An 11,022-nucleotide genomic window follows, 5' to 3' on the forward strand; every position below is an offset into this window, starting at 1 on the left:
TGTAATATCTAAATACACTATGGGATGCTGCTTCTTGCTTATATATTTACTCTGCCTCAAGCACTAAATGAACTGATGACTGTAGATACAATCCACATAAGTGAGGCTTCCATACATTTCCTCATGATATGAAAAAAGGGGGAAATGCTACAAAACACTGTTATACTACAACTCCCAATCAGTTATTTGTGACATGTAGCAATATTTTACTTCTTTTCCATGTACATAGCTATGAAAAATAACTGCATACACTATACCAGTTCCTGCTGCCTGACAGATTGAAAAACAAGAAAAAAAATCAAAGCAAACTGCACTCAATCGTATTCTAAACAAAGACACACTTGCAAAATGTAATCATATAGTTAAAGTCATTTTTTTATTTTATTTACCGCACATCTTTAAACAGGTCTATGGCTTAACACAGAGTTACCTTTCATTCCTCCTTATGTCAATGAAAATAATCAAAGTCCCATATCATAAATTTCATAGGAGTATCAGAATATAATAACAATATTAGGCAAGCAGTCATGGGGACAATAAGATGGCTAGTCTTATACATCTTTAAGAAGATCCCTTTCAGGAACTCAGTACTGCTTACCTCCCAAATCAGACAGGGTTTTGCATAATAACCCCAGTGCAAGTTTGTATCTATCCATCCAGTATTAGGGTTAGTGTTCGCACCTATTAATAAGGTGGTGCAAGAGGATGGAATCCCCAGAATAGAACCGTGTGTGTGTGTGTGTGTGTGTGTGTGTGTGTGTGTGTGTGTGTGTGTGTGTGTGTGTGTGTGTGTGTGTGTGTGTGTGTGTGTGTGTGTGTGTGTGTGTGTGTGTGTGTGTGTGTGTGTGTGTGTGTGTGTGTGTGTGTGTGTGTGTGTGTGTGTGTGTGTGTGTGTGTGTTTACATATGTACTATATATATATATATATATATATATATATATATATATATATATACACACACACACACACACACAAAATTGTCTTTTACTACAATATTGCTGCCCTTCTTGAGTGTGCAGATTTTTATGAGAAAGATAAAACAATAAAGCTTAAAACAGCTGATAAATGGCTGCCCACGTAATTATTTCAGTAAATGTGTTTGTGTATGGTAGATTGCTCAAACTGAATTCTATGTTTCTTGCCTATACTGTCTGGCATACCTCTCAACTGTACAGCTTTTCACAGAATGTCCAGATTTTTGCCTCTCACTTTTGGTCTGTTTCTCACAATGTTGTGTTTTTCTAGCAAATCGCCAGTAAATAATTGAGGGTTGAAGTCAGAAAATAATGACAGGCATTTGAGTTACAGACTTCACACCCTTCAGAAAATCAATGCTAATGCAAAACTTCCAAATCACGAAAAAAGCTAAATGACCAAGTGAAATAGCAGCTGCAGAAGAAACAAATTCCAGCTAAAAAAACTTGAAAGTTTTATTTACAATACTTAAAATAAAAACTGTGTTGTAAGTGCATTCGTTTGGACCAGTAGTCAAACTTCATCAGGCATTATTCATTGATGAAATGCACATTTAAATACTAACACCTGATGTATGATTGGTCTAAACCTCTCCTTCCTATAACATTATAACTACAATTACTACATTAATTCATTATTTTAAAATGTTCCAAAACATTCCCCTGGATTCACAAAGCTCCGTGCAAGAATAGGGCTATTCTTGCATGGAGTGGTTTATGTCTGTTTAGGATAGCAGCACTGCTTGCATATGCATGAAGGCATGCTGCTTTCTAAATGAAATGGACACGAGCCAGGAGTGAGCACAGGGGGCATGTGTTAGCAGTGCCTGCACATGAAACACTCCCCCTTCACTCTGAAAGTGCCGCACGGCACTATTTGACACAGATGAGTGCCAATCTATATAATATAAGAGCCTGGTTCTAATATTATATAGTTAACAAGTGTTCGCAAACACTGAAATGTAAACAGCTAACATTTTAGTGTCCATGAACACAAAAAAACACAAACACCTAGAAGGCAGCAGCCTTCAGTTGCATACCCACAAGTGTATGCACTCTTGCCCTACACACATGGAAGCAGTAGGGCAAGAGGAAATCAATACAAAGTTTTAAAATTCTTTTTTTCATCAAATACGTCTGAAATTTAAGCAGTGCGCAACTTGTTCGCATGGTGCACCGCTATGCTTAGCCTGGCTGAAATTCTGAAAAGGATAGACAAGTGCTACTGTGATAGAACACATGAGCAAGCTGCTGTAGCATAGTGGTACTGCCAGAGTATAGCATGTAGAACATACTCAGTTCAAATCCTCCCTCTCCCAAATTATTTATTAAACTTTTAAGGAATTTGAATGATAGATGTCAATCATATGGCTCACGTATAGCACAGTAGGAGTGGGAATATGTAAAATATAAATGTAAAAAATAAGTTATAAATTTAATGAAAAAAATAGATTTCAGCAATGCTTTGCTAGTGTAAGCATTGCTTACCTGCTGTCAGATCTGCTTAGCTGGTGTAAGCATTGCTATGCGAATTTGCGCAGAGCTAAGCATTGTACAGCATATTAAAACTGGCCAATCAAGAAAAAGTGTGTGAAAACTGCCCTTTTTAAACTGCACAGACAGGAATACAGCCATAACCATTTGGGATTGCACACAGCAGGAGCAAAATGTATGGCGCTGGTGAAGGTATGTGTTTTCGAGCGCAACATTGGGGCATTCAGGAGTCCAGGGTCACGGTTGGGGCTCCTAGTCAAAAAACATGATGGCAGGCTGCTGCAGGGCTAGTACCAAGGCTCGCAGTACAAAGCAAAGGCCTGTGACCAGCTTGCACATGATCTCACCAGTGACACTGGCATACCCCGGACTGGTGAGCAGGTACGTCATCACTATAATGACCTGAAGCAGAGGAGGGGTGCACTCTTGGACCAGTGGATCCAAGAAGACTGAGCACAGGATGTCCCACCTGTCTGTAAGCATGCAGTCTTATGTATGGAAAAAGTTCAACTTGTGACTGTGCAGGTGTGATTAATGTGTGATGTCTCCCCATACAGCTGCTGCAGAGAGGTCCCGAAATGTGGAGGATCATGCCCAGTTACTGGCCTGGCTGCATCAGCAGTATGGTGAGTATAGAATGCCCCCTACTATTAGCAGTAAGAAATCAAAATTATAGTAATGGTAATACTGCCTGTATATAATTGTGCTGTAAAAGTCAGAAATAAATGCCTGTGTAAGGCTGCTAGTGTTACAATGGAGTATTCCCAGCTGCTGTGTAATACAGATATCAGTAGCAAACAAGGTACAATATGCAGGAGAGGAATACTAGAATATGTATGAGTGTGTCTGGGTGAACCTGCCAAGAAAGTGCCATTTCAGGGCTACTGTAACAGAAATGAAAAGCATTCCCTGTGCAGATCATGCAGAAATAGTAAGTGTGGATTTCTGAGTTGTACACAGATATGTATGTCAAAACTAATAAAGGTGACCCCAAACACTGGTGTGTGTCATCTCACTTGTACCTGATAAATAGAAATGTGTATGTCCTGCAAAATGCATTAACTGAGGTGAACTGATTTAGCACTGCTTTTCTGCATACTTTAGAATGGGCATGTCATATGGAAAGGCAGGTCCCAGCAGATCCTCCTTTCCCACCCCACATGGTCGAGGCACCGGGTCCCAGTATGTCTGGGACCCAATCCAGACCTCCCTCATCTGCTGGTCCTGCACCTGCCTCAGGTGGAACTGTTGCAGGAGATGGGGCTTGCTCCCTGCAAGTGGGCATGGTGAGGATGTTGTTATCTGGGATGAGATCTGTTGCATGGTGTTTAGTGTCCTCCAGATTGAGCTGGATGACTGCCTGCTCTAGTTGTAGGGCAGGCTGTCACAGCTAGAGGGGCAAGGCAACCCCTCCAGCCCAGCCCCCAGCACAGCCACCTTCAGAGCTGTGAAATAGTAGTGTTGACTGCCATTGGGAGGGGACATCAGTGCCACTACTACCATCTGGGGGGAATCATGAGCCTCAGATCCCCAACCACCCTCCCGTCAAGGTGTTTACCCCCATGTGTCATACACTGACCCTATCTGCTGTCTTGTCTGTCTTGCCTGTCTGCAAATGTAACCTCTCCTTACAAGCATCCCTCAACACACTTACCAATAATTCTTCCTTAACATCTCACTCTCACCTTAAAAAAGAAAGGGCATCTGTCCCACAGAAAAATCAGGTCCCATACATAGCTCTGCATTTCACCCAGACACATGTAACCATCACACACTCTAACCCTACCAGTCATCTGTATTGTATGATGTCCACACACCTCCCTGTAGGGTGTGAGGCTCCAAATTCTAAATTGCCCACATTGAAAGCAGCTGTTGCTGCAAAGGAAATGCAGAGCTGTGGTCCTTTCCTACCCCATCCTGCACATCCCTACTTGTTTCTCCTCTTGTTTATTCCCCCTGCTTGCCCCAATTTCACCACTTTCTTATCTCCCTTTTTTCTTTTCTTTATTTAAAATTAGCATGGGTTTAAGTGGCAGTAAGCGGCTATAAGTGGGCACAAGTGAAGCTAAGCTGACATAAGTGTAGCTTAGCTCTGCGCAAACCCGTAAAAACCCACTTACAGCTTCTTTAAATTGCCTCAATCACTCTGTCTGTATCAGCCCAGCAACAAAATAAGAAGCCCTGGCAAGTCTCAAACCCAGGACCCTGCAAACTATAGCCAAAGTGATTTACGACTAAGCCATTTCAGATGTAAATAACACTGATGTTTTCTCAAACATATCATCCAGCACAGTCATTCAACAGTAGGGGAAATGTATTTATATATGTAGATGTCTGTATGTATGTATATATATATATATATATATATATATATATATATATATATATATATATATATATATATATATATATATATATATATATATATATATATACATATATATATACATGTGTATATATATATATATATATATATATATATATATATATATATATATATATATATATATATATATATATATATATATATATATATATATATATACATATATATAGACATATCTATATAAATATATAAATGTATATATATGTGTGTATATATATATATATATATATATATATATATATATATATATATATATATATATATATATATATATATATATATAAAACACAACAAATAAATATATGACCAAAGGCACCATTAATGGGAGTGAGGGGGCCCAAAATAAGTAACTCATATAATTATTGATGTCATCCCCTCCTCCACAGTTGAACAGATCTGCCTTGCAACACAGTAACCAACACTTGCAAGTCTCATACCCAGGACCCTACACAACATAGCCACAACAAGTTAACAGCAATCTATCTCAGCTGTACAATGTCAGGATGATATCAATTACATATTATGCAGAACAGTCTTTATACCATAGGGAATGTACAATGTGGAAGCAGTAAACATTCCAATAATACATATAAGCACACACACATACACACACACACACACACACACACACACACACACACACACACACACACACACACACACACACACATATAGCTAGATAGATAGATAGATATGTATATACACATACATACACATATACATATATCACTACTTAATAGATATTTATAAGAATATATATATTTAGAGGATGCATAGCATACTGAACAGCCAGTATTCCTACAATTGCCACCTTTTAAAATGGCCAATGTTTGATTCTTTCATTCAAAAGGCAATTATTGCATGAAACATATACCCACAGACAATTCAAAGGATATGACACCACAGACAAGTTTGCATATATATAAATGTTTATTTGTGTACTATTTCAGTTGTATATGCCATTTCTTATAGCAGTTAGGTTTTGAAATACATAATAACTGAGTAATGCAACTCTCAAGCAAAACATTTGATACAGTAATCTGAAAGCATAACATATGTTGCTGCCCAGGCCAAGGCCTTCAAGTAGTACAACAGTGAAGAAACACTGGCCTGAAAGATAAAAATCAATTAACACTAATTAATTATTAATTACAGATTTAGTTCAGCAGCAACCAGTTACACTCTGTACTCAACCCCTAGGAGGAAAATAATTAAGTTGTCACAGTGAAAATGTATCTGTTACATAACATTGCTTAACTTAAAAACATCACAATCACACTAACAAACAGAACTGTCTGTAAGGCAGTAAGCACTAGCTCACCACTGTTCCCATGGTGAAATGTCTTAAAATGTACAGCCATATACCTTAATGTGTCTTACTACTGATATCCCTCACATTTTGTAGCAGCCTAGGTTAAAAATGGTGCATGCGCCTTCCTCATAGAATGACTTACAAGGGCATATATAGCAGTGTTACATACACTGACCTCTGGACTGTACAAGGTCACACACATTTTTTTCCAGATGTAGCCCTCATACATATAGATCCTACCCCACAATATGTGTGGGAGTCCACAACATCACTAGAATGAAAGCAGGAATGCCAGCACTACATAATGATAGGCCACTACTTAACCTCTTACTGCATGACATATGGACATAGGCTGGAACATAGGGCCATATTTGCAATATTGCTTTTATACACTGTGAAAGTTGCTGGTGTTACAAGATTGGTTGCAACATACTCTTACTCAGGAATATGAAGTCATAAAAACAAATGGATGTAGCCATGTACTGATAGCACTCAACAGACAAAATGCCACTGATATATCAGAGACAATACCTGTGTGGTGAACAGACAAAACATAACAGCCAATCCTCTGGCCATCATGTGGACAGGCCCACAGTTGAGAGCTATGCAGTCAGACTGCATTCCATGCAATACTAGCATGTACACACAAACCCTGTAAAACTAGCGATATACAATGCATATAACATCAATAATCACACTGTCCGTAGGTCTGGAACCTTATACAAATATGTAGTTTGCCTGTATCTGCAAGTCCTGTTGTAAGAGGTATTGCTACCTGCTGTCTGCATCACTGCTGCCCACACAGAGAAATGATGTCTTCAATACAGGAAAAGTAAAGGGACAATGTCCACATGATGTAGTAATTTATAGTAGTGGGTTGCCATGAGAGTGGTAATTGAAAGTACTACACAGCTGGCTGCATGCAGTTAGCAAGTGGTGAACACTGATTGGTGCAGAGGCCATCACCTGATCATGAGCATCACCTACAAAATTCATGCTGCAACCTATTCAAAGCAGCTCAATCTCTGTAGTGGAGAGAGAGAGAGAGAGAGAGAGAGAAATAACTAAAACTACAAACCAAACCAAAACAAAAGTATGTAAAACAAGGGACACATAAAAGTGTACCTAGAAGATAGGACAATACTACAACAGGTATGTAAAACATATATGCATGTAATTGAATGTAGTACTTGGTCTGTAACAATGAGATAGATGATGTGGAAAGATTTATATGTGCCATCAAGATTTGTTGTTGTTATGATGTCCTGCTGAACAACTGCTATGGACATAGCATCTGGCCCTCTGGGTAGTGGGCCATACCTGTCAACTGTGCAGATCAGCACTGAATGACAAGATGTAAGCCATCATAGTGTGTGTTCTGTACCTCAATACATGTATATTGGTGTAGGGAATAGCTGGTGGTAGAAGTAATGAAATTATGATAGACACATGAGTTTCAGACCCCACCACCTACAGGACCATCATGTTAACGTGAAATATATAATGTACAAATGCTATTCCCCCCAGGAAAATGAGGTTATAATAAACCACCTGGTGCAGCACTACCACACCCTGTTTGGCTGTACAGCCCAAGATCTGCAGGAGAGGACCACCCTGTGGAACAAGCTCATCCACAGGTTAAACAATGTAAGCCTGCATAACCGCAGTTATGAGCAGGTTCGACATCATTGCACTGACCTACTCTGCCACACCTTATCAGCATGCTGCTGCAGTTAGGAGGGACCTGCTAGCCACAGGGGGGCTTATGCTATCTAGCCCCCCCATCACATGCTGAGGAGCTCCTTGCCAGCCTTGGGGCACCTGTCTGCTAGCAAAGACAAGACCCTGTGGATAGCATGGTGGAGGTGGGTGCTATCCACACAATGGACAAGGAGCGTGCAGTTAAGGCCCCAGGGCACATCAGTAGACCACTGTTGCTTATCCATCTGCATCTGTAGAATTTTATCATACATATGTGAGATAAAGTACATATAGACTGTTGCTGCATTGTAGTAATAAACAGATATGCATAACTGGTAGTATTGTGGGTTTGTACTGTTGATGTACTGAAATGCTGCTCCCACCATGTACCAATGCCATAGGTATGGCTACTGACATCACATCTCTCAGACAACTATGTAGGTCCCTCTGGTATACCTCTGGGGCAGCAGCATGTAGCTGGTGAGTATGGTGTTGTTTGTTCAGGTTTGCCAATACACCGGCAATGTTATGGCCATGGAATTTGCCACACACACATTTAATACACCTACCCATAATGTCTGCTGTACATGTTCACTTATTGTTGTTGTTAACTGCACTGCATCACAGTGGTCACCATGGTGGCATATCTGAAGGGTATGTAAGAGTTCTGCAATATAACTAACAACCTGTCATTGCAAGATGTGTGCACAGAGATGAACATAATGGTGGGACAAATGGCCTACAGTAGGAACATGTCTGAAACATCACCCTTATACAGTGCTACAACATTGTATATACAACTATTACAATGGCAACTGTTTCAGGTCTACACAATGGCATATCACAATATCGTATTCCACAACTCTTACAATCTGCAATGTGGTCCTAACATGAGCAATGACTGTGTAATATGGAATCCTATGTTAGGACAGCAAATATGGGGAATACATACCTTAACAAACACTGGAAGCATATGTGTGCATACACTCCAAATAACGTATCGTGGAAGCAGCTTTTGCGGTATCGACAGCATTCACTCTTCATGAGTATACATGTTCCAGCAAGTACAGGTCCACAATGTCACACCAAGAAATGGTCTGCTGTCCAAGATGTATGTCCATCACATTTGCCTTCTCACCTGCAACAGAGGCAGCCATTGCTTCCACACATCTTATAAGCCATGGAATGGATCCCATTCCCAACAGGTAGCACACATGAGTGGGACATGTAGCCTTACCACACCATCATATACCATGGTAAACATTGCAGACAGTCATGAATGTGATGAGCATGTATGGGAAAACATTAATGTAGAAAATAAACAGATGGCCATCCATACAGATGATGACACATGCTGAAAACTAGTCATGGAGGCTGCCTAGTAACATGCCACAACACTGCGGGAGTTGTAGGAATGTCTAGCAAGTACTGGGTGTGCAGTACCTGTGTCAACAATAGCCTGGACTCTGCATAAGTGTGGCCCATGGGGTAGGGTAATCAGATGGGACAGTTGTTCCACAGGAAACAGCAGCCAGGGCTCTCTACTGGTAGCATATGCATAACATCAAAAGTCCCTGAAAGACATGTGTTGCAATGTGTAATGGTGTACCAAGACCAAGTTTGAAACCTAAAGACAGTATCAATTAAGATACATATGCTGCACAAGCAACACCTCATTCCACCTCAGGCCCACCATCCCCATCTGTACCTTGGTGTTGCCAGTGTAAACCTTTATGTTTGCCATTCATTAGCAGGGACTAGGCCAGTACACATGGTGTTCTGAATTTGGGACACTGCAAAATGACACTCATGTGTAGCCCATAGTTGTCAAGCATCTGCAAAAAGTCTGAGGATTGGGAGGGGTGTCATCCTGAAACACAACAGTGAACTGAAGCAGGCATCCAAAGCTCACTAAGAATGGCTGCATCTGCACATAGTCAAGGTCATGAATTGTGGCAGACCTAACCCTGACTCCAAAGCAATAGTGAAGGCACTGTGTGACCTCCAAGGGCTGTGCACAAAAGTTGACCTTGCAATCTTGCAGAGTTGGGGGACATTTGTAGGGCAGAGTGACCAAATAATGGCAAGTGCAGATGGCCCATGCTAGTATATCCCTTCCAGGAATAGTGACTGCTGTAGTACAGTTAACAGTTGGTGCAAAAACCATCAAATTTAGGGTGTGCACACTTATGCACCCAAAGATTGTGTGCATCTCAATCAGCATCTGCACAACTAACACATTTGTTTGATACTGCATTTGATTGCACAGGTCATATGTCACATCTCAGGTTTGTGTAATGTTAACATATGCAGTACTGTGGCCCTATGGCATATCAGGCAAAAGGGTGCCATGTTAATAAGGGTATGTACATTCCTCATAGCCACAGTAAGGTATGAAGGTTGTCAGTGTAATTGTATTTTATTGGTCATACATGCACCACTGATGATGAGATCTGCAAATCAGACATTAGGCATTCACTATTGACATCTATCCATATATCATCCCAGATATGTGTCAGACAAACACATAGGGGCTGTGAACAGTAGAGCAAACATAACTGACACACATATACATATTTAGCAATGGTGTGTACACCTGTGAGGTATGGTGCACAGTACATGCCAGGGTGCTGAACATACGGTGCACAGCAATACTGTGTACATAGGTGCAGTGTGTTCCAGGGGAAGGGGCATCACCTACTAACACAAGTCATGCATCACAGAGATGTATAATGTTGGTAACAGGGATTGAATATAGCTGCAGTGCATGCTGTTGAGTGCCATATGTCATGCATGTTGACAGATGGGCAATGAGAGGTCTGTGTGGAATATCTTTGTGCAACCTCACCTGTAAGTGTGTGTGTGTGTGTGTGTGTGTGTGTGTGTGTGTGTGTGTGTGTGTGTGTGTGTGTGTACAGTTAAGCAATCATGTACAGGTCTTAATGTGCATTTCTTGTTTTCCTCTCACAGGTGGCGAGGTGGGTCAGGGTCCCTCCTACAGGCAAACTGATGTTATTGTCCATGCAGACACTGACAATGATGATAGGTGTGTTGATGCACAGGCAGGGTTGTCAGAGGCTGAAGCTGTGCCATCATCTGACATTCTACTGTTATCCTCCCCATCCCCTGCACACAGTCACATTGCCTATACATA

This window comes from Protopterus annectens, chromosome 2.part0, assembly GCF_019279795.1.
Source record: "Protopterus annectens isolate FY-2018-M chromosome 2.part0, PAN1.0, whole genome shotgun sequence".
Taxonomy (NCBI): Eukaryota; Metazoa; Chordata; order Ceratodontiformes; family Protopteridae; genus Protopterus; species Protopterus annectens.